We start from the raw sequence: 25,546 nt of genomic DNA on the forward strand, positions 1-25,546 counted from the left end.
CTCATTGATTTTCACTGGCCTTACTGAAAGAAGAACAAGACATACGAAGATTGGCAAGATGGGTTTTAAAAAAATTCTTACTTTTAATAATCTTAGCTGCATTAATTATGTTAAAGATAGCACATTTACAACATATTTTTAAATTGACAGCAATTTTTAAGGCATACTGAATATGTGGCTTTTCTTCTAATGGTAGTTTTAGTGCCACAAACTGATGAAGTTGGTACGAGTTTTAAATTTTTTTAAATGATTATTCAAAGCATTTAGTTTTGAAATTAAACAATCCCATGTATCAATACCTGCCTGAATCCTACTGCCAATTTCTGTTTTTCCAGCTGCATCTTTAACAACTAGTTAAAAAACTTAAGAATTCTGCCAGGTACCCAATGCAAAGTGAAGATATAGAAAAATATTTTCCCCCAATCTCCTTCAGTTATACTTATCTTAATTATTACTTGAAGCAATTGCAGATCGATGGGTTTTATATTTCCCCCCGCCCCCGAGGATTTTTTAAAACAATGGTGACTTTCAGATTCACATACACCTTTGCCAGAGGTCACGAATAGTTCTTTCCTAGCAGACATATGATGCGTCCAATGAAGTGAGCTGTAGCTCACGAAAGTTTGTGCTCAAATAAATTGGTTAGTCTCTAAGGTGCCACAAGTCCTCCTTTTCTTTTTGCGAATACAGACTAACAGGCTGCTACTCTGAAACCAGACATATGATGTGATCCAAACTTGTTTCCCGCATGTTAGAACAGGACGGCAGGTAACTCCTGATCTAGAGATGCAGCTAAAAGGAGCATTTAATCTCCTTCACAGCTTTCTCTCTGATGGATTGCTCCCTATCAGTCTAAATTACTGGCCAGAAAAGACCTCACGAGCTGGAAAATCCAGGCTCGCTGCAGGGATCACCACCAGGGACGAACGTGGCTACTTTGTTGCCAGAAACGAAGATGCAAACTTGTCCTCGAGAATCCAGCTGTACCGAGGAGCGGGGAGGGAGGGAGCTGAAAGCCAGGCCGTTCTGCCCGACCCACCACGGCGGGACTGCACCGCCTGGGCTCGGAGGCGGAGAGGGACATTCCCGAGGGGGGCGGAATCACTGGGAGCGACTCCCACAGCCCAGCCCGCTGTCCCGCACTGACCCGGGCCGCAGCGGCCTCCAAGGTCCAGCCCAGACCCAGCAGCAGGCACAGCCCCACGCGCGGCCTGGAGGCCCCCCACGGAAACCTCCGCCGCCTGCTGCTACAGCAGGACCCCACTGCAGGAGACGCAGAGCCCAGCCCACGCGCGAAGCGCGGCACCCACCTGGCAGCGGAGCGGGGGTTTACACGGGAGAAGGGAGCCGCCGGCTCTGGGATTGCGCAAACGAACGCAGAGGCTGCCCAGCGAGGCTATGTACAGAATGTAGGGGAAAGAAGGGATGCAGCCCCCGCCGGCAGCCAATCGCGTGTGACCTTCGGGGTACAACCTTCCCTTTCCGCCAATCGCAAAAGGTCCCCAGGCGTGACGTTATTGGTGACGTCTCGTCTCTCCCCCACACACACCCCCCGAACTCGCCTCTCTCGTGTGGGCTCCTGCTCTGGCTGGGGCGGGGGAGATTTCCCGGAATGTTCTGCTGCGGGGCCCTGGCTCTCCAAGGGGACTTGCACAAGGTCACGGGAACGCTCCCAGATACGGACAATCAATGGGCTCGCAGGGATCCTACTGGCCACGCCGACTGCACACCCCGCAATGCTGCCGGGATCTGCCATACATGACAGTCCGGGGGATGGCGGAGAGAGCGGAGCTCCCCTTCCCCGAAATGGCTCAGAGGCATCTGGAATACGAGAGTCACTGGGACAGGGAAAACACGGTGTGGATCTGGGAAACTAGAAACGCATTAATAAAATGGGTGTCAACATTGTATTTTTAACATAAATTGTACGGTAATGGGGGATGGGCATTGGCAAGGCAGATAGGACATGGAAGGATCAACATATCTCTGCCTCTGAAAAGCATCCCAGCCCTTCCCCAGCTGACAAAATCCTTGTGTATCCCCCTCCTCCTCAATGACAAGTAACTCAGAGCTCTTTAATTTCCCCTTTTCTCCACCCACTAAAATAAGGAATGGCAATATAGTATCTTTGCTCTCTACACAACGTTAGTAATAAAACAAAATCCTTAAGTTACACAGTTGGATGCCAAATAACAGTGTTTAACTATATACAAATACATAGGCCTACCTAAGGTGTAATTTTTTAACAGTGACAGAAAGTAACCATTAGAACAATTTATGAACAATTTCCCGAGAATTGTGGTGCATTTTCCATCACTGACAATTTTTAATTCAAGATTGGAATTTTTTTTCTTAAAGATCTGCCCTAGGAATTATTTTGCAGAAGTTCTAGGGACCGTGTTACACAGGAAGTAGGACTAGATGATCAGAACGGGTCCTTTCTGGCCACTGAATCTATGACTCTGTGAAGGTTTCTTCCCCACTCTGAACTTTAGGGTACAGATGTGGGGACCTGCATGAAAGACCCCCTAAGCTTATTTTTACCAGCTTAGGTTAAAAACTTCCCCAAGGTACAAACTTTGCCTTGTTCTTGAACCATATGCTGCCACCACCAAGCGTTTTAAACAAAGAACAGGGAAAGAGCCCACTTGGAGATGTCTTTCCCCCAAATATTCCCCCAAGCCCTACACGCCCTTTTCTGGGGAAGGCTTGATAAGAATTCTCACCAATTTGTACAGGTGAACACAGACCCAAACCCTTGGATTTTAAGAACAATGAAAAATTAATTAGGTTTTTAAAAGAAGAATTTTAAAGAAAAAGTAAAAGAATCACCTTTGTAAAATTAGGATGGTAAATACCTCACAAGGTAATTAGATTTAAAACATAGAGATTCCCATTAGGCAAATCCTTAAGTTACAAAAAGACACAAAACCAGGAATATACATTCCATCCAGCACAGCTTATTTTACCAGCCATTAAACAAATGGAAATTTAACGCATTTTTAGCTTGATTACTTACTAACTTAACAGAAGTTGTAAGGCTGCATTTTTTATTTGTTTTCGGCAAAAGCATTATACAGACAGACAAACCCGTTGTTCACCCCCACTCCAGATTTGGAAGTATTTTGTTCCTTTATTGGTCATTTTGGGTTAGGTGCCAGAGAGGTTATTTTAGCTTCTTAACCCTTTACAGGTGAAAGGGTTTTGCCTCTGGCCAGGAGGGATTTTATAGCACTGTATACAGAAAGGTGGTTACCCTTCCCTTTATATTTATGACACGCCCCCCAAATCACAGATACGGTGAAACACTGGCTGTGATTCTTTTTGGAGCTTTATAAACAGAGTTAATAAGACACATGCACCTTTAAATATACTACTAACTGTATAAAGACTAACAATATTTTATACATTTTAAGGACGATTTTAACCAGTTGATTTTGGGAAACTTTTACGGGAGAGTGCATCAGCCACTCTCTTAAGGGCTCTAAATTTTACTCTGTAAGTTTCAGGTGTAACTTGAAATTGTTTTAAAACCAAATCTTTGAATTTATTGTAGTCAGAAGCCTCCTCAATAGGCATCTTATTGAATATGTCCAGAGCTCTTCCAGTCAATTTTGCAACTAATGTGGTCATCTTGTGAGCTTCAGGAATTTGATGGAGTGTGCACAGTCTCTCAAAGGTGAGAAAATATTCAGCAATATCACTGGCTTCATCGGGGGGGAGGGATAGCTCAGTGGTTTGAGCATTGGCCTGCTAAACCCAGGGTTGTGAGTTCAGTCTTTGAGGGGGCCATTTAGGGATCTGGGGCAAAAATTGGGGATTGTTCCTGCTTTGAGCAGGGGGTTGGACTAGATGACCTCCTGAGGTCCCTTCCAACCCTGATATTCTATGATAATGTGGACATAGTCACTCCCATTTGTGGATTGTTGGGGAAGGATTGTTAGGGTTATTCAGTATATTCTGCTGAGCCTTTGCCTTCTCCATCTCCAGTGCATGCTTCCTCTCTTTTTCCTTCTCCTCCTTTTCTTTTTTCTTTGCCTCCATTTCTCTCCTGTGGGCAGCCTCCCTTTTTTTTTCCTTTGGCCTCCATTTCTTTTCTTTTTTTTGCCTCCATTTCCATCTGTCTGAGTTCTCCCGTCTTTCGTGTTTGTTTTGTTTTTCCTCTGCCTCAAATCTGGCTAATCCAGCTTCTGTTGAACAGTGCAGTCTGTCATCCTAACCTCTTTTTTTTAACTAACTTTACATCCGAGAGTTAGAAACAAAACAAAACAAATCAAAAACTGGCTTGTAAAATGTTGCTGTGCTGTAACATGATACATTTTTCTCTGATAGCTGTTCTCAGCCTACAGAAAAATCCTTTTGTTATGCCTGCTGCTCTGTCCCCCAGGCAGAGAGACAGAATCTAGAGCTGCAATCGCCTTTTACAAAAACTTTTAAAATCCTGCTGTGCTTCTGGTTTAAAATGATCTCTGGTTTAAAATGATCCCACCGCTCTACCACCATGTCAAGGTTCCTTCTCCACTCTGAACTCTAGGGTACAGATGTGGGGACCTGCACGAAAGACCCCCTAAACTTATTTTTACCAGCTTAGGTTAAAAACTTCCCCAAGGTACAAACTTTGCCTTGTTCTTGAACCGTATGTCGCCACCACCAAGCGTTTTAAACAAAGGACAGGGAAAAAGCCCACTTGGAGATGTCTTCCCCCAAAATATCCCCCCAAGCCCTATACTCCCTTTTCTGGGGAAGGCTTGATAAGAATTCTCACCAATTTGTACAGGTGAACACAGACCCAAACCTTGGATTTTAAGAACAATGAAAAATCAATCAGGTTTTTAAAAGAAGAATTTTAATTAAAGGAAAGGTAAATGAATCATCTCTGTAAAATTAGGATGGTAAATACCTCACAGGGTAATTAGATTTAAAACATAGAGATTCCCGTTAGGCAAATCCTTAAGTTACAAAAAGACACAAAAACAGGAATATACATTCCATCCAGCACAGCTTATTTTACCAGCCATTAAACAAAAGGAAATTTAACACATTTCTAGATAGGTTACTTACTAACTTAACAGGAGTTGTAAGGCTGCATTCCTGATCTGTTCCCGGCAAAAGCATCACACAGACAGACAAACCCTTTGTTCCCCCCCTCCAGATTTGAAAGTATCTTGTCCCGTCATTGGTCATTTTGGGTTAGGTGCCAGCGAGGTTATCTTAGCTTCTTAACCCTTTACAGGTGAAAGGGTTTTGCCTCTGGCCAGGAGGGATTTTATAGCACTGTATACAGGAAGTTGGTTATCCTTCCCTTTATATTTATGACAGACTCAATGGCAGAGGTGGGCAAACTACGGCCCGCGTGGCCCTTGAGCTGCCAGTTGAGGAGGCTAGCCCCCGGCCCCTCCCCTTTGTCCCTCCTCCCCCGCAGCCTCAGCTCACCATGCCACCAGTGCTCTGGGCAGTGCAGCTGCCAGTCCTGGTGCTCTGAGTAGCATGGTAAGGGGGTGGGGAGCAGGGAGGCTGGATAAGGGGCAGAGAGTCCAGGGGGGCAGTCAGGGGACAGGGAGCAGGAGGGGTTGGATAGGTGTGGGAGTCCCAGGTGGGGGCCTGTCAGGGGGCAGGGGTGTGAATGGGGTCGGGGAAGTCAGGGAGCAGGGGGGTTTGGATGGGTAGGGAGTTCTGAGGGGGGCAGTCAGGGAGCAGGAAGGGGCAGATAGGGGGCGGGGGCCAGGCTGTTTGGGGAGGCACAGCCTTACCCACCTGGCCCTCCATACAGTTTCAGAAACCCGATGTGGCCCTCAGGCCAGAAAGTTTGCCCACCCCTGCTCTATAGGCTAGTCTACACTGAAAACTTACATAAGCATAGTTACATTTCTGCAGGGTGTGAAAAATCTAAAGAGACGTAGCTATGGCAACCTATCCCCTGGTGTAGACAACGCTAGGTCAACAGAAGAATTCTTCCATCAACCTAACTACCTCCTCTTGGGGAGATGGATTACCTATAGTGACGGGAGAACTACACTGAACCACTGCAGCTTTGCCACTGTAGCACTGTAAGGGTAGACATACACTATGAAAAACTAAGGCCTGGTCCACATTACACAGTTAGGTCAACATGAGGCAGCTTACGTTGAACTAATTGTGTCAGTGTCTACACTACAGTCTTGCTCCCGCCAATTGAAATACCCTACTACACCGACATAATAACTCCATCTCCACAAGAGGTAGAGGGCTTATGTCAGTATAGTTAGGGTGACACAGTATCTGTGTAGAAACTATGTTACTTACATTGGCTGTTGGTTGTCTTGTCAATTTTACAGCAGGAACTGTGAAATTGACAAGAAAACCAGGCAGCTAGATTTCAGCTGCCCCCCCCCTCGCACCCCACTCTCCTGAAGAGCTTGGGCAGCTGGACACACCTCCACCCCGCAGCCAGGACGAGAAGCCTCGGCAGCTGGTCCCTGCTCCCAGCTGGGAGCTGGGGTGAGAAGCCAGGGCCGCTTCCCGCCCCCCACCCCCTGCTCCCAGCATGGAGCCCTGAAATTGACAAGGCTGCCCCTCTCCTTGCAGGGAGGGAGAAGCCAGGGCAGCCAGATCCTGCTTCCCTGGGGCAAGAAGCGCTGGGCGGCTTCCCCCTCCCACAAGGGAACAGGAAGCTGAGGGGGAGGGCAACCTGCCAGGAGCCCTAAGTATGACACTGCAGCTCTGGAAGGAGTCTGATGGCTACAATAACAAAAGGCAAGTGACAGGTTTCAGAGAAGCAGCCGTGTTAGTCTGTATTCGCAAAAAGAAAAGGAGTACTTGTGGCACCTTAGAGACTAACCAGTTTATTTGAGCATAAGCTTTCGTGAGCTACAGCTTACTTCATCGGATGCATCCGATGAAGTGAGCTGTAGCTCACGAAAGCTTATGCTCAAATAAATTGGTTAGTCTCTAAGGTGCCAAAAGGCAAGTGAGGCCACTAGAGGGCTCCCAAACTAGTTACAAGCATACTATACAATTCCTATTACACTACTAGAGTGGATTAAACTCTGCCAGAGACCTATCATGCCATGGGCTACACACGGTTTTTATAGTGATTTAACTATTCAAGTTAGTTATATTTTATACTGATATAGTTAAAGTGGTTGAAACGCCTTGTGTGGACACAGACTGTTATAAAGGTGTGTTATGGGAATAAGCTATATTGGTGTAAGGACCTTTATATTGACATAACTGCTTCCACACTAGTAATTTGTGCCGCTTTACCTATATTGGTTTCCAAACCAATATAGATAAAGCCATACAAAAACTGTGTGTAGACTAGCCCTTTACTTCATACAAGGCCCTGTTAAATGTACCCTTGTTAAAGGGAAAATAGCCCTCACTAACACAGCATATTGCAAGCTATAGGACTTTATGTCTTAATTATCACATACTGTTGTAATTTTTGAAGGATGTGGCTGGCTTTGATCATTTCCACTGATATTGTGGCCCAACTATATCAGAGCTCTAAGAGATAAACCTTCAGTTAGCAAGCAGTTATAGGTCAAGTATTTAGGTTACAAAGAGCAATCTCTCAGGCAAGTTGATTGGGGACTAAATTACATGATAAAGAGGCTGGGTGGTAATAAATTCATTGTGCAAATCTTTTTGACATGTCTAGGAAAGGATGACAGGAGAACTAGAGTTAGTGTTTTGTAAAAGTTTTGTTTTCGCAAATTGATCTCACTTATACCAATGCAACTCTATTGACTTTATACAAACGTAACTGGGATCAAAATCAGGCCCTATAGTGTAAGGGAATTCTGTTTTATTCTGTTTTTATCATCTTGCCCTTACATGGCCATCTTGTTTTTTTCAAATATTGTTGTTGGCCTCCATTTTGAGTCCCCTTCTGCATGAAGGATTTGGCGCCCTTTTCCCTGTAAGGCGGGAAAAGTGAAGGTCAGGTGGCCACATAATCTGCCTAGAGACAGTGGGTTATAAAAGGCTGGTTCACCCATCCCTCAGGGCTGTCCATCCTAGTGACAGACCCAGTGCCCAAGACAGACTGCTCTCCCCAGAGGTAGGCCTGTATCTGTGAGATTACCACCTAGTTCCCTACCTAGATCTATCTGGCTGCCTTTCCATTGCATGCCAGTATCGCATTGCTTGCACTCACCTGCTATTCCAGCTAAGTGACCAATTAACATCTGCATTGCCGCTCACACAACAACGTGTCAAGAACAGAAGACCTAAAGACCTGAAGACAGAAGACATCAGTTGCTTACCTGTGTGAAGACTCTCCTGTGTTCCTGTGTTTCCGGTCTCCTGTCCATCAGTGTCCAGGATTCCAGTTCGTCTCTTCCTCTGGTGTGCCGGTGTCTACTTCCCTGCGTGACATGTATTAACCCTTTTTATTGTTCGTATCCTACCCCAGGGTTGGCAGGTTTGTAGAAATTTTGGTGGTGCCCAGAACGCCCAGAGCCCGCCCCCCCAAAACTCCACCCCCACCTCCCTAAGGCTCTGGGAGGAAGTTTGGGTGGGGGGAGGAGGTCTGGGATGCAGGCCCTGGGCTGAAGCAGGGGATTAGGGTACAGTAGAGGTGCAGGGTGCAGGCTCTGGGAGGGTGTTTGGGTGCAGAAGGGGTGAGAGGTTGGGCTCTGGGAGGGAGTTTGAGTGGGGGGAGGGGGGTCTGGGGTGCAGACTCTGGGGTGGAGTTTGGGTGCTGGGTGCAGGCTCTGGGCTGGGGCAAGGGGTAGGGGTGCACGAGGGGTGAGGGATGCACGAGGGGTGAGGGGTGCAAGCTTTGGGCTGATGATAGAGGTGGGATAAGAAGTATGCAACCTGAATCTTCTTAATTAGCCCATTCCTAGGCTAATATAATTTGGCGACCACAGCAGGAACCCCTTTTTGTTTTAAATTGTAATTTATGTGTAATTATAATCTACTCGGCTCTGTCAACTAGCGGCCCACAGGCTGTGTGGGTGGGTCACTGTTCTGTGAGTGCCGGAGCAGTGCTGAGAGCCGGTAGGCCTTGTGTGCCGGCGACCTTGCAAGTCGTTGTGTCCTACTAAAGTGTGGCCTGTGTGTCACTGGGCTTTCCTGCCTAGCTAGCACCTAGGAGGAGCCTCCAGTCTTGAGTACCGGGAATGAAGGGGCTATTCAGCCACCGACTCTCTGCCTGGCCTGTATCCAGGAAGGGCGTCTTACGGCCTTGTGTACCAGAACATGTTGACAGCCTTGTATGCTGTGAGGGAGAGGATATTCTCTTCCTCCGGTGTGGCTTTGTGTGCCACTGTGTTGGGCCCAACACCCATTGATTGGGCTGCAGCCTTGTGCACTGCAGGAGAACTATACTTGTTAGAGATCTTTACCGCTGGTCTGAAACCAGGGGGATCTCTGACCAGGGTGTCAGGAGAGCAAGTAGACAGACTGCGGCTAGTAAGCTCAGTGGACTGCGGAGAGGGCCCAGCTCCATACAGACTGCAGCAAAGCCCAGCTCTGTAGAGAGTAGCAGTTTTGTAAATTTATTGGAACAGGCACTGGTGGCGAAGCCGGCCTGGCTCATTATTGCATGTCCTAACCCAGTCTGTGTGAAACAGCCAAACTGCTACTGAGAGAAACTTGAATTGTTCTGACACATGCTGACCATTGTCGGGCATGTCACGAGTGCTGTTGCCCAGAAAAGACTTCCATGGCAGGCTTAAGAGCCTGGGGTCCCACATGCTTGCGATCAGAACAGCAGGCAGGATGAGCACTCGGACCTATGGTGAATCTGGGTGCCTGCTGGAGTTAAATAAAGTTTCCGTTGATTTTTGTGTGAATTATTTGGGAAGGGAAAAAATCCTTGGGCAGAGGGGCTGCTCAAGGGAGGAGATGCTTTCACCATGTTGAATAGAAAATGGGAAGGATTTGTGCAGGACAAGCTCAAGCCCAGCAAGAAAGAGAAAAAGAGGGCTCTGATTTATGGGCTCTATAAGGTGTGTAGGGAACTGAATGGGCACTGCAACACACAGGGAGTCAGAGTAGCCCAACTGAAAGACCAAATCAAAGCTAAGAACACTGAGATAGAAAAGCTGGGTGGAAGGGTTAGAGTCCCAAAACAGAGGATATGTTACGCAGATCAACAGGCCAGATTTGCAGGTGCAGGACCTGCATGATCTCTTAGCTAAGGAAGAGAAAGAGATCCACTCACTGAATGTGAAGCAGGAAGAATCCCAAGCTGCCGTCAGGGAGCTGATGAAAGAGCTTTGTTCCAGTCAAAGCCAGCAGGTGGAACACTCAAACTGGCAGGGAAAAATTAAGAAGCTCCAGCACAAGTTACAACAACTTTCACGGTGAACCAAGCTGTTAACATTACATAGCACATGTGCTTTCGGTACAAGGTCGCATTTTGCCTCTTATATTGAGGGCCTGCGGTTTGGTGTGAGAGATCACACACGCAGGGCCGGGCAACAGAATTCGGCTTGCAGGCAGCCATGGTAAGCCCCAGTCTTTCAGCTTCTTCAAAGGTACACTCACCAGAGGTGCCTTCTCCGGCTTCATGGTCCAGGAGCCCGCCTTGGGAGGGTTGGGAGGGTATTGGCTCCAGGGTGATAAACAGTTCCTGGCTGTCAGGGAGAGTGGTTTCTACGCTTGCCTGCTGTGCGCTATCCTCCTCCTCATCTTCCTCATCCCCAAAATCCTCATCCCTGTTGCGTGAGACTCCCCCCTTGCAGGTGTCCATGGACAGGGGTGCGGTAGTGGTAGGGCACCCCCTAGAACTGCATGCAGCTCATCATAGAAGCGGTATGTCTGGGGCTCTGACCCAGAGCGGCCATTCTCCTCTTTGTTTTTTTTGGTAGGCTTGCCAGAGCTCCTTACTTTTCACGCAGCACTGCTGCGGATCCCTGTTATAGCCTCTGTCCATCGTGCCCTTGGAGATTTTTTCAAATATTTTGGCATTTCGTCTTTTGGAACGGAGTTCTGATAGCACAGATTCATCTCCCCATACAGTGATCAGATCCAGTACCTCCCGTTTGGTCCATGCTGGAGCTCTTTTGCGATTCTGGGACTGCGTGGTCACTTGTGCTGATGAGCTCTGCATGGTCACCTCTGCTGACGACCTTGCCACGCTGGCCAAACAGGAAATGAAATTCAAAAGTTCCAAGTGCTTTTCCTGCGTACCTGGCTAGTGCATCTGAGTTGAAAGTGCTATCTAGAGCGGTCACAATGGAACACTCTGGGATAGCTCCCGGAGGCCAATACCATTGAATTGCATCCACACTACCCCAAACTCGACCTGGCAATGTCGATTTCAGCGCTAATCCCCTCGTCGGGGAGGAGTACAGAAATCAATTTTAAGAGCCCTTTAAGTCAACAAAAATGGCTTCGTCATGTGGATGGATGGAGGATTTAATTGATCTAACACTGCTAAATTCGACCTAAACTCATAGTGTAGACCAGAGCTAAGACCAAGAGGGATTTAACAGCCAAAGTCTTAGGCGGAGTGGGAGCTGGCTTGGGAGTGGTTAATGCATTAAGTGCTAGCATTCTAGCCCAAAGAATCAGTAATGTAGGCCATGATATGTCATCTTTAGACCAGCCTCTTACAACATCACTGAATAAAATCAGTGATTTAGACTATGACATAGTCAGCACCATGCAGACCTGGTATAATACCCAGAAACAGAACCAGGAAAAGATAATAGATGCCATAGGCACATTACAAGCCAATGCATTTTGGGCACTTACCTGTATTCAAGTGCAGGCATGGCTGCAAGGAGTGGCAAGTGGGATCCTTAGGATAGGATTTCCAAGGCATCATTCCTAAGAAGATAAGAAATTTAATGTTAAAGGATGTATCGCCCTTTGAAAAGGAGCACCACGCTTGGTGGAAACTGCTGGATTTCAGCTATGATTCAGATTCAAAGAAGGTAACTACCTACATACTAACCATTTATAATGCCAGAACAAATTGGGTTTATCCTCTCATTCCACTCAGGATTAACATTAATCAGTCAATCATGATACCTGTGAACATCCCAAAACGGGCGCTTAAAATCAAGTAAGAGTACCATAGTGTTAATTTAGATACTTGTGTCTGGGAGCCTAATAGTGGATACATCTGTACCACAGATGTGTATAAAGGACCACATATCTGTCTGAGCCCAAACTGGGGAAGGTGCCACTATGACCTGCAATTACAAACAGGTAACCAATCTGAGCTGGTGGTAGTGAACAGCAATTGCATTTGTATAAGAATTAGATATAAAGAGTTCATTGTAAATTTCTTTACACCATTGTTAATGACCCACATGTAAATCTCTGTTTGTTTTGTACTTGCCATCCAGGGATGTGATGTTACCTTTGTTTCAGAGAAAATGAATGTGAAAATATTCGGTTATTTTATAATTTGTACCAGCACATTGACCCTGTCAACCTTGGAGTGAACGCTGATGTGCTAAAACAATTGGTACAGCACCCGTGCTAGAGAATCATGTAAAAGATTTAGTAAAGCAAGGTAAAGACCTAACACTCACAGTGCATCACTCTACAGAGCAAATCAAGAAAATCCTTAAAAGGGTGCTGAAAAATTCCAGATTTGCACACTGGTGGGAAAGTCTTTTTGTCAGTCCCACTGAATTGACAGAAGCATGGAACACACTTATTCATCCTTTTATTGTTATTTTAATTGTGAAAGTTATTATTATTATTTCAGTCATAGCAACCATTGGATGGGTGAAGGCTAAAGTGTGAAGGGTCATTAATAGCTCCTGGCATCCCAGCCTACCTGAAGTGTAAGCAATACAGGTGTGGTGACAAATGTAGCCAGGCCTAAAAAGTCACCAAGGAGGGGAATATGTAAGGGAATTCTGTTTTATTCTGTTTTTATCACCTTGCCCTTACCTGGCCATCTTGTTTTTTTTTTCAAATGTTGTTGGCCTCCATTTTGAGTCTCCTTCTTCATGAAGGATTTGGCGCCCTTTCCCCATAAGGCGGGAAAAGTGAAGGTCAGGTGACCACATAATCTGCCTAGAGACAGCAGGTTATAAAATCTGGTTCACGGGTCCCTCAGGGCTGTCCATCCTAGTGACAGACCAGTGCCCGTGACAGACTGCTCTCCCCAGAGGTAGGCCTGTATCTGTGAGATTACCACCTACTTCCCTACCTAGGTCTATCTGGCTGCCTTTCCATTGCATGCCAGTATCGCATTGCTTGCACTCACCTGCTATTCCAGCTAAGTGACCGATTAACATCCACATTGTCACATGCACAATGACGTATCAAGAGCAGAAGCCCTAAAGACCTGAAGACAGAAGACATCAGCTGCTTACCTGTGTGAAGGCCCTCCTGTGTTCCTGTGTTTCCGCTTTCCTGTCCATCAGTGTCCAGGGTTCCAGTTCATCTCTCCCTCTAGTGTGCCAGTGTCCTCCTTCCCTGCATGACATGGTGATGTATTAACCCTTTTCATTGTTCCTATCCTACCCATCGTGTGGGAATCAATGATCAGGGCTTCAGGCCCACATTTGAGTTTGTGTTGACAACCGAGGTGTTTTATGTCTTGTTATAGTTACGTTGGGGTCATTGTTTAGTAAATCACTTGTTTGTTAATAAATCTCATTCGTTTTCATCCTATCCATTTGTCAGTTTTCTGTCACTACTTAAAACACCTGATGACAGAGGCAGGATAAATAGGGTGCAAACTGAATCTTCTTAATTAGCTCATTCCTAGTCTAACAATAGGAGTATCTGCTGACATTCCTGATATTTAAATTATTGGTTATTATTATGTATGTCTATTAACATAGTATGCAGCAGCCCTAGTCATTGTGCTAGATGCTGTATGAACACAGAGCAAAACGATACCTGTGCATTTAAGTTAAGGTATTCAGAGATTTTTAAGGCCAGAAGGGACCACTATGATCATCTGGTCTGTGCTACTGTACTGATTGTATTGGTCTTACCATCTCTCTGATAGGCAATTGGAGAATAGCAATACAAACTTTATGGTTATGAAACCACATCACAACAACCATCATCACAACTGAGAATTGTGTTAGTAGAGGGTAAGGACTGAATAAGCTTGGGAACTGCCTTTCCTATTTCCTGCAATTCTAGTAGCAAGATCTATAAATCATTAGAGATGAGGTTGACTCCTATGTCCCTTTATTTCTGATACTTTCTTTGTATCAGAAGTACTCACAACATGATCACAGGTAAAGACAAGTTTAAATTTGTGTTATACCTGATCTTACTATTATAGTGTTGGTTTGGTTCAATAAGACTTTTTACTCAGGACTAACTCTAGTTCCTCTCATCCATTTCCTCACCCTCTTTAGAATGCAGTTTGTCACAATAAATTTATTAACCCTCTTCCACCTTCGTCTCCTTCCCCAAAGGAAGTTTGGTTAAGATCCTGAAAATTGGAGTTCACATCTCAGCTTGTATTACTAATTTCCAATGTGATCTTGGGCAAGTCACTTCAATCTCTCTCTGACTCAGTTCCCTATCTGTTAAATTGAGGATAATAGCACTTCCCCATCTCACAGGGATGTTGGGGGGATACATGTATTAACACTGGTAAGGCCATCAAATATTACAGTGTTGTGGGCCATGAACCTAGATAGATTGGTCACAAATGCCTTATATTCAAACCAGCAGGTCAGCCAGTTTCCTCTTATTTCTATAGCTATTTTATTTATAATTGTGTCACGCACACAGGAACACAAGCTGCAAGAAGAATGAACAAATGAAAATTCATGGAAACAAAAGGGATCAAAAGTAGCAATGACTTAGGCTATGTCTACACTACAGCTCATGTTGGCATAATTTATGTCACTCAGGGGTGTGAATAAACCACCCCCTCAGCGACATAAGTTACATCAACATAAGCGCTCGTGTGCACAGCGCTATGTCAGTGGGAGAGCTTCTCACACCAACAGAACTTCTGCCATTCACAGAGGTGGTTTGATTATGCCAAAGAGAGAGCTCTCTCCTGTTGACATAGAGTGTCTTCTTCACCACTACAGCGCTGCACATGTAGGCATGTCCTCAGTAATTGCAGAGCTGAAAAGCAGGTTTTAAAGAGCACTTGCTACTCATTGCTTTGTGTTCCATTCAAAGCTGGCATTACTGCAGTGGCGAGGGGGGGTTCCCCCTTTGGTTTTTGAGCTCTTTAGCAATTCTATATAGTTCTGTTAAATACTGTAAATGCACAAAAATCTCTCACAAGTTGATCAGTTATTCTGGAGTTTGAATTTAAATTAGTTTAAACTAAATCAACAAGGCTAATTTTTTTACTATTATTATTATATTGATGTTTTCTCCCAAAATAAGGGGAGAACAGAAAGAAAGACAAAAAGGAAAAAAAAGCAAAGGAATGAGAAAGGAAGGAAAGAGGGTAGGGAGGGGAGAGGAAAGTGACATTTTGATTTCCATCCACCAGGAATTAACCAAAGGTTTATAAAAAGTTAAACCAAATCTTTTCAAATATTTTGAGGTCCCTCTTCTCCGAAACATTACTTACTCTTTAGTTCCAGGTCAGCCAAGTTGCTGTGCCAAGCTTCCATCTGCGGAGGCAGTCTGCTCTTCCCTGTAAGCAATATGAGTCATTTGTCTGCAAGCACTATTCTAAAAAATTACGCTCTCCATGAGCTGGAGTGTTTCAAAGAGGACAGGATATATCCCAAAACACAGCTCTAGGAAGTAATTTTTAGGAAGGTATCCATTATCATATTAATAGTCCTACCTACTCCTAGCCAAAAAGATTGTATCCTGGGACATGTGAGCCACTGTAGCTCCAGGAGATCCACACCTATGGCAGCAGTCTGTTTGGGTAAGGCCCATGTACTGTAACCTATGTGGGGACCAGTGTGAATGAAATATACTTTTCTGTTGGATCAGCCTTAATTAGAGATCAAAATCTGAGTTTTTAATGTTTTGCAAGGGATTTCCCCATTGGCTAGGGTTCAAGGAGATAGACAAATCTTTATTTCAGGCTTGGCACTGGTAATCTAAATTAGCAATGATCTTCTGGGTAAGGAAGTTGTAAAGGCTATAAATGGTTGGGTGAATTTATAGATCTCCCTCCACGTCAATAACAATTTTGGAGTCTCTGGTATTCCCAATGCATCAGGGCCAAATTCATCCTTCAAGAGATCTTAAATTGCAAATAGCACCATGCCACTGGACCAGATAGATTGTACTGTTGTTGGAGCATTTGGAACAGCAGAAATTTTCTAGCCAAACTGGCCCTTGTTTGGTAGCCAATATTGTATGGAATATTTGATGATCAAAACTGTAATAGGCTGAACCCAGTATTCCTGCCTGTGGGAGGGGATGGACCAACACCTGTTCCACCAGCAGCCAGGAGGGGGTCTGCTCTATTACATTCTGGAGCCACAGAGCTGACTGGCTAAGGATAAAAGCTGAATGATAATGATACAAACCGTGGAAAAGGAAGCCTCCATTGTGTGTGATTGGGGGTTGCCATTTACAAAATGTCAGTATTGGCCTCACGCCCACCCCAGAGAAATATTTTAACATTTTTGTTCATTTTCCTAAAATAAAACTGAGGAATAGTGACAAAGGGGTTAAGATTCTCTCACTCTCTGGGGAAGATGGATGCTAGATTAATTTTTACCAGATTTTTCCATCTCTTTGGGGATGAGTTATCCCTAAATATTTCATAAATTTGCGTTGCCATCTAAAATACTAATGATCATAGATTCCCTTATAAGCATGTTTGCTTATGCCCGACTTTTCCTATTTGATTTTCTATCCCAAGAGGTGTCCAAATGCATTAATTAGATTTAATAGGTTAGAAACAGAAACTTCAGACCAACCTATTTCTTTATTGTTACAAGAGCTGTACAGAACTTGGGCAATAAAATCTGACGCCAAGTAAAATCTCCCTGATTTCTGGTTTTGTTATAAACTCAAAATTCAGACTTGGTTTGCAGAAAGGCTCATGGTGGAATGCAAGCCAAGATTTCCCACCTTCTAAGGACCATGCAGGGAGCCCTCCATGCAGCTGAAATACATCCTGGGGGAAGAGCCCAGGACGAGGAGCAGGTAGGCCCAAGTTAGATGGGGCCAGAGGAAGCATATCATACTGCACAACAGCCCTATGGAGATTTCCTGAGAAAGGAAATCCAGGTCTCCAGAGCTTGTATGTAGGCACAACACCTCAAGATGGATGTCCTTGTATTCTGTAGATTTTCTGGTATTCGCAAGATTTGGGGATGAATTTTTATCTCACCCTGTTAGAGTGGGAGAACCCCACCTTCTCCATACTCTGTGGCATAAGGAGTCTCTCTTAGCTTTTATTCCAGTCCCACAGATTTTATCATGGGAAAGAACAATCCTCCCATTGCTATTTCAAAAGGACCTCACACATATGTCCTCCAGAATCTAATTTCCACTTTGCATGCTTAATAAAGCACATACAAAGCATTGCACCTAGATTTAAAGGGTATGAAGTTCTATTAATTAGGTAGTGTATGGTACATAATTATGTCCACACCTTTTAGAAAAGGCATCATTTATTCTACTTTGTTGTTATTGCTCCCCAAAACAACCTAAATAAGGACAATTACATTCCGAATTACAAGGGCGTGTGAACCAAATAGTGAATTTTGAGACAATTACATCAGCCTCATTTTCTTGCACTCATGATTCTAAATTATATTTAATAATAGACTTTTTAAAGGTTATTTGATCAGAGAATAAGATATAAATAGTAGGCTAGGCAAGAATGAAAGTGCCTAATGCAGGCAAAATTCTTTAGTGTTTATCTTATCTACGTACAAAATGTAGCTGAAACATTAACATTCGTCTTTCAAAAAGCATAATTAGTGTGTGACCTCAGAGGTTAAGTCACCCATGAAACTGAAAGAGCTACAATGTTAAGGGTTGCTCCTAGTTTTCTGCTCTTTTATAAGAGTAAATGATTATTTATGTATTATATTTACTAGAAAGAGGGTACATGACTAAAACAAGTCAGCTGTATCCTAGCATAGCCTGGTCTTCATTAAACTAATGGAAGTATTTTAGTAACCACTTTGTCTATAAACAGAATGAATTGGAAAATAAACCAGTTACTGGTGAATTTATTGCAAGAAATGAACCAAACCAACTCTACTTTACATTATTTCTGACTCTGGGCTTCCTAGCTTTTAAGACCCTTGGAAATACTCTATATGACCTTGTTCGGCATCTATGTATCTTAGGTACTTATATTGCCCCCATTAACATAGTACCAGATAACCTCACAATGTGGAATATATTTATCCCCACAACATCCCCGTGAGGTAGCAAAGTGCTATTTTCCACACTTTGCAGAAGGGGAACTGAGGTGCATAGAAGCTAAGTGATTTGCCTAAGGTCACACAGAAAGTCTGTGGGAAAGCAGACTTGTTCTCCTAAGTCCTAGGCTAGAGCCTTTACCACTAGACCATCATTCCTCTCTGGAGTGGCAACTTCTCAGCAGTGCTCACTAATCAAAAGTTCTATGCATGTAGAGAGGATTTTTAGAGAGTTATGCAGCTCTGAGAGATCTTGGTGTGAAGAAAATCCTTGTTTCCAGGGCATGGAGATTCTTTACAGCCTTTGTCATTTCTGGGTCTGATGGAGAAGCAGTGTTACATTACAGTGTTGGGCTGTTCCAGGAGTGGTAATCAGGACGAGATGTTCAGGAGATTCTGGATATTTAATACTCCCGATTGGAGACCATTGTCTATTGTTACATGACTATGATTAATTCAGACTGATCTTCTACAACCAGATGGGACATTATTTACTATAGATTATCAAACTGACTAGAGTAGCAGCAAGAAGCTCTAAGGAGGGCAGAAGTGCTAGCCCCTAAAGCAGGGGTGAAAGTAACTTAAGGGACTTACCAGTATGCAGAGCCAGGGTCCTGAGCAGGGGGTGGAGCCTCAACCAGAAGGGGCAGGGTCTTTGGAGCCTCGGGGCTCCAGCGGCGATTTAAAGGGCCCAGGGCTCCTGGGCACCACTGCCACAGTGGAGCCCCTGGCCCTTTAAATCACCGCCGGAGCCTCGGGGCTCATGGTTGCTACCCAAGGGCTCCAGCAGCGGGGCTCTGGCAGTGATTTAAAGGGTCCGCGGCTCTGGCTGCTGCCTGGAGCACAGGGCCCTTTTAAATTTCCAGCCTGGGAAAGCTGCCCCCTGCCGGTACGGTCAACTGTGTACCGGCTCTTGCCGGTACGCAGTACCAGACCGGACCGGCTTATTTTTACCTCTGCCCTAAAGATAAGTTTTCTTACTATATTATTCAGCCACTAGCAGTCTGCGTGCTGTACAGAGTTGCAGACAGAGAGGATGTGGTCCCTGGGAAACAAAGGAAACACAGACGGAATTCAGGCTTTGAGGGAGCCAGTTGGTGTGTAGCTGTAGCTGTTTTCTGTAAGAGACACCTTCTGATTGAGGTGGACTGTGAGTCCATCTATCATGGAATGTGATCTAGATGAAATTACTATTAGGTGGGTGCACAGTTGATTGTAAAACTGTACTCAAAGTCTGTCCTGGGTTCTGTACTGTTCAACATTTTCATTAATGACTTGGGTAATGGAATGGAGAGTATGTGTCAGAGATAAGGACCTGAAGCTGCACTTGCTCAGTCTTATGATGGCCTAACGAGCCCAGCTGGCCTGCATCATCTAGGTTATCTGATAGACCTCCCCATCTGATTGGCAGAAGAAGCTACAAAGCCTGTTCTTAAGCTCAGGAGCCGCAGTAACTTGCTGGCTGCTCAGTGCCCATGCCCATGGATTCTCTGCTTCCCTGTGCTCGACTTGCTCCAAGCCCTGCTCCCAGCCTTGTTTGAGTCTTGTCTCAGCCTCACTCCTGCCTCCCTTCTGAATCCATACACTGAGAATGCCGTTCTAGCCTGGTGTCTCCTCCTGTAACAATCCAAGGGCATGATGAGTACATAGTCTGGCAAATCCTTGATTCCTGACTTGTTAGAGGACACCTCCAACACTTGGTTGACTGGGAGGGTTACGGCTTGGATGAACAGCCCTGGGAAAGGGTAAATCACCTCCATGCCCCAGATCCATTGCGGGCCATTACAGAGACCACCCCAAGAAATTGAACATTTGAGGAGGAGGATTGCTATCAGGAATAAGGCCCTGCAGGTGTGTCTCTTGATGGCCTAAAAAGAACAACTGGGCCACATCAGCTAGGTCACCTGACAGACTGCCCCACCTGATTGGCTGAGGAAGCTAGCAGGCCTGTTCCTAAGTTCAGCAGCAGGAGCAGCTCACTGGCTGCTCAACACACACACAGATTCTCTGTCTCTCTGTGCTCATTTTACTCCAAGCCCTACTCCTGCCTTGCTTCTGCTTTGCTCCAGCCTAGACCCTGCCCTGCAACTAGCCTTGTTCCAGTTCTTTCCTAGCCTCATTCCTGCCTTGGAACCAGCCCTGTTCCTGCCTTTCCTGATTCCAGGTAATATGCTTCTGACCTTCAGCTCCAATTCCTGGCTCTCACTCTGTCTTGTCCCATGGCTCTGGCATTTGGACTTGGACTCTGGTGCTCCAAGCACTAGGCCTGACTTCTATTCTGACCACTAGGCTAGACTGCCTACAACCCGGTTTCCTGACAGTATGCTTACAAAATTTGCAGGCTGAGAGGAGTTGCAAGCACTTTGGATTAGAATTCAAAATCTAAAATTACTTTGATAAATTGGAGAATTGGTCTGAAATCAAGGAGATGAAATTCAATAAAGATAGGTGCGAACTTTAGGAAGGAAAAATCAAATGCAGAACTACAAAATGGGGAATAATGCTCCAGAATAGTACTTCTGAAAAGGACCTGAGGGTTGTAGTAGATCACAAACAGCATATGAACCAACAGTGTGATGCAGTTGTGAGAAAGGCATGTATCAGTTGGGGGTATACTAACTGGAGTGTCATATCTAAGGCACAGAAAGTATTTGCTTCGCTTTACTCAGCACTGGTGAGGCCTCACTTGGAGTATTGTGTCCAGTTTTGGGCACCACACTTTAAGAAAGATGTGGATAAACTGGAAGGAGTCCAGAGGAGAGCAACAAGAATGATAAAAGGTTTTAAAAAATCTGATTTATGAAGAAAGGTTAAAAAAGGTAATTTTTAGTCTTGAGAAAAGAAGACTGAGGGAGAACCCAATAACAATCTTCAAATATGTTAAGGGCTGTTTATAAAGAGGACAACGATCAATTGTTCTCAATGTCCACTGAAGAGCAAGTCAGCAGTAATCAGATTTATCTTCATGAAGGGAGATTTAGGTCAGATATTCCGAAAAACTTTCTAACTACAAGGGTAGTTAAATACTGGTTACCATGGGAGGTTGTGGAATCCATGTCAATGGAGGTTTTTTAAGAACAGGTTCGATAAACTCCTGTCAGGGATATTCTAGGTTTACTTGACCTGGGGGGTGGGAAGGGGAAGAAGCGGATGTACTAGATCAGTGGTTCTCAAAGCCGGCCCGCCGCTTTTAAGGGAAAGCCCCTGGTGGGCTGGACCGGTTTGTTTACCTGCCGCACTCACAGGTTCGGCTGATCGCGGCTCCCACTGGCCGCGGTTTGCCACTCCAGGTCAATGGGGGCTGCGGGAAGTGGCACAGGCCAAGGGATGTGCTGGCCGCCCTTTCCACAGCCCCCATTGGCCTGGAGCAGTGAACCGCAGCAAGGGGGAGCCGCGATCAGCCGAACCTGTGGATGTGACAGGTAAACAAACCGGTCCAGCCCGCCAGGGGCTTTCCCTGAACAAGCAGCAGACCGACTTTGAGAACTACTGTACTAGATGACCTCTGGAGGTGCCTTCCAGCCTTACATTTCTATAAAATATTTACATTTCTATACTCTTCTATGAAAGTCCCCAACCATAAGGGTTAGTTCTCAGTCAAATGGAATGCTTTTGACTCAGCATAAATAGGACGGTGCTGGCTTCTGTTATAGTAATGTTTAGCTCCCCTGAGCACCCAGTCAGTGGTAGACTTAGCAGATTTTCTTCTTAAAATATCAAGGGTGAAATCCTGCCACATTGATATCTATGGCAAAATTCCCATTGGCTTTAATAGGACCAGGATTTCACCCCATGTCTCAAATGAACAGAATAATCAACATCCTGAAAAGACTTTTTCTACAAAATATGTCTTTACCAAGCAGACTTTATTTTCCGTTTTAATTCTTGTTTCGTTCTGCAAAGATCAAGTGGCTTCCACAAAGCTTTTCAGGACTTTAATCAGAATGAGGTTATTGAAAAATATGACATTTTATTTCAAAGCAACTACCTGTGGCAGCTGTTGACTAGCACTGTGAATACAGAGTTCACATCAGAATAGTAGCCATCACTGAACATTACAGAACACATTGCTAGTCAGGTAGGGAATCTCTATTACAATGCATTGTCTTGCCCAACAGGGGAAACTGGGATCCACAGGGCTTCAGGTACCGTCAGAAATGGCTCTGTACTCTTCAGTAATGGCCACTAAACTAACAGTTGGCATGGATCTAGTCACACTTGTAGATACTGAATATTGCTGTAGCATCATGTACATCCATGCTCATAAAACAATGCACATTAGGTTGTTTGCAGCATCTTCTCCCAAAAATACATGTTTGGAATTCAATTTTCATTTGTACCCTTAAATACTAAAATCTTTCCAAAATATTTTTAAATTGCAATGCAAATCATTTTAATAGAAAATTGCAACCTATGAAATAATTAAATCCAATTAACAAACTGGCTCATGTTAAGAATATAGTACTTGGATAATTGCAAGCCACTGCAGTGCTTTATGGATACAAATTAGCCTAATTTATTGTGCAAATGAAATAGTTTTCAGGGCCTCCATTCTGAAAATATTTTTGTCCTATATCTCACACAGCACAGCTCTCCTGACGAAAGGTCAGCTTGCTGTGTAACAAAACAATCTGGCAGTGCAAAAGCACAAAGAGATTTGGCAGTTCCAAAGAAGGCTTCATTAGCTGAATCCCATCTATGGTTAATAAACAGGAATCTCTCCGACTAGATTTACAACATTTACACATTCTGGCATCTTACAAAAGTAAGGATAAATGGGTGAGCCTGGGGTCTATGAGAAATATAAATGCATTGAGAATCTTTCCTGGGTTCAAAGAATTAGGCTTGTCCATATACACATTAGTAGGGCTCTCAAGTCAATACTAAACTTCTATTATATATTGATCCTTAGTGTGAATATAATCAAAACCTTGGCTTTTCCCTGAAAGAATAAAGATTTAGAGCTTAAAGAGTCCATTAAGCAATTATGCCATAGATGCATTAAAACTACAACCTTACTTATGAAGCTCTTTCAATAAATAATGGTTCTCCCTGCCTTATCTCAGCCACTTGCCACATGTCTCAGTCAGAAGTTGCTGATCTCTTATAGAGGAACCAAAACAAAAACAGCAACACTTTTCACTTATTTGGCACTTTCCATCTTCAAGTCACTGAAGTAATTGACTAACAACTTATTTTCCTAACAACAGTGTGGTGAGAATTGTGTATTATCTCCATTTTACAGATGATAAAACTGAGACATAAGAATATAAGAATGGCCGTGTTGGGTTAGACCAAAGGTTCATCTGGTCCAGTATCCTGTCTTCCAACAGTGGCCAATACCAGGTGCCCCAGAGGGAATGAACAGAGCAGGTAAACATCAAGTGATCTGTCACCTATTCCCAGACAGATTGAGACTTGCCTAAAATCACACAGTAAATCAGTGTCAAAACCAGGGTTAAAGTTCAGGTCTTCCTATCAGTCTCTTGCTCTTTCCTACACTGGACTTCTTGAGCCAGATTATTTTGGAAGCCTCTAAAATCATAGATCATTTAAAGGTAATTACAAAGCAAAAATGAAAATGGGGTTAAATATGTAATGCATGTGCTGACAGGCCCTACACACTAACCAAGCTCAGGGGAGCCAATTTGGAACAGAATTAAATTTAAATAGTGTGTGCAGTTCTGGTTTCCCATGTTTAAGAAGGATGAATTCAAACTGGAACAGGTACAGAGAAGGGCTGCTAGGATGATCCGAGGAATGGAAAACTTGTCTTATGAAAGGAGACTCAAGGAGCTTGGCTTGTTTAGCCTAACTAAAAGAAGGTTGAGGGGAGATATGATTGCTCTCTATAAATATATCAGAGGGATAAATACCGGAGAGGGAGAGGAATTATTTAAGTTCAGTACCAATGTGGACACAAGAACAAATGGATATAAATTGGCCATCAGGAAATTTAGACTAGAAATTAGACGAAGGTTTCTAACCATCAGAGGCGTGAAGTTTTGGAATAGCCTTCCAAGGGAAGCAGTGGGGGCAAAAGATCTATCTGGCTTTAAGATTAAACTCGATAAATTTATGGAGGAGATGGTATGATGGAATAACATGGTTTTGGTAATTAAATATTCATGGAAAATAGGCCCAATGGCCTGTGACGGGATATTAGGTGGGGTGGGATCTGAGTTACCCAGGAAAGAATTTTCTGTAGTATCTGGCTGATGAATCTTGCCCATATGCTCAGGGTTTAGCTGATCACCATATTTGGGGTTGGGAAGAGGCCCTGGAGGTTTTTTGCCTTCTTCTGTAGCATGGGACACGAGTCACTTGCTGGAGGAGTCTCTGCTCCTTGAAGTCTTTAAACTATGATTTGAGGACTTCAATAACACAGATATAGGTGTGAGGTTTTTTGCAGGAGTGGTGGGTGAAATTCTGTGGCCTGCGTGTGCAGGAAGTCAGACTAGATGATCATAATGGTTCCTTCTGACCTAAATATCTATGAATCTATGAAAATTTTAACTAAACTTTTATATCAATAGATAGATAGATAGAGATAACTATATAGATATAGATAGATATATAATTTTTCCTCCTTAGTAAAATCCTCTTTCTATTTCTAGGTTCACTGATGATAACCCTGAATACATCGTTGTGGGACACCACAAATGCCATGAGTTGCCTTTGTCTGTTGACAATGTGACTTCTGAGGTTCATGATATGACATTCTGGGATATCTTTGTGTAACTATACCACCCTCCTAGCCAAGATGGAATCCACTTTGCAGGTGACTCTGGCAAAATAATGGCATGTGCAGCAATACAGCAAGGAAACTCTCTTCTGCCCCAGCGGAAGCTGTTTCAACCCCCACCCAGAGTAAACGCGCACGCACACCGGAATACTACAATGAATATAGTAAAGGGAAATATTTATTTATAGAGACATGAATAGAGAAAAACAACAGGGTGATAAGATAGGGGGACCAGTTAAACAGGGTTACATCCAACCTGAGGACCTACAGGAACCACAGTATAAAAGGATAGAGGCCAACCAATGCATCTAGACTCATAGTTCAGGAATCCTAGGCAGAGTTCCAGTTCAGCAGTGAGTCTTGGGTGCTCCTAGTCATCTTCAATGCCAGTAAACTTTCCCCAACAAACCCCTCTGGTGCCCTCTTCTGCCCCTCTCTGCAAACTCACACAGAGCAACAACCTCCCCACTTCACTAGCTACAGCCTCCCCACTTAGTCCCAATGCAAAGTCACCAGCACCAGTACTCACAGCCCCCTACAGCTCTTAGAGACAGTG

The 25,546-nt window shown here is 44.3% G+C and overlaps 1 protein-coding gene across 4 annotated transcripts in view; it reads right to left on the minus strand.

The window, feature by feature from the left end:
• AASS (aminoadipate-semialdehyde synthase) overlaps window positions 1–1,407 on the minus strand; it is a 53,135-nt gene extending 51,728 nt beyond the window's left edge. For all 4 annotated transcript variants that reach the window (XM_077834472.1, XM_077834466.1, XM_077834458.1 and 1 more), the window contains exon 1: window positions 1,311–1,407. The gene's annotated coding sequence lies outside the window, so the exon portion shown is untranslated. The remainder of the gene's footprint in view (window positions 1–1,310) is intronic.
• Window positions 1,408–25,546: the final 24,139 nt, after the last annotated feature.

The sequence above is a fragment of the Eretmochelys imbricata genome, chromosome 1, assembly GCF_965152235.1.
Source record: "Eretmochelys imbricata isolate rEreImb1 chromosome 1, rEreImb1.hap1, whole genome shotgun sequence".
In the NCBI taxonomy this organism is placed as follows: Eukaryota; Metazoa; Chordata; order Testudines; family Cheloniidae; genus Eretmochelys; species Eretmochelys imbricata.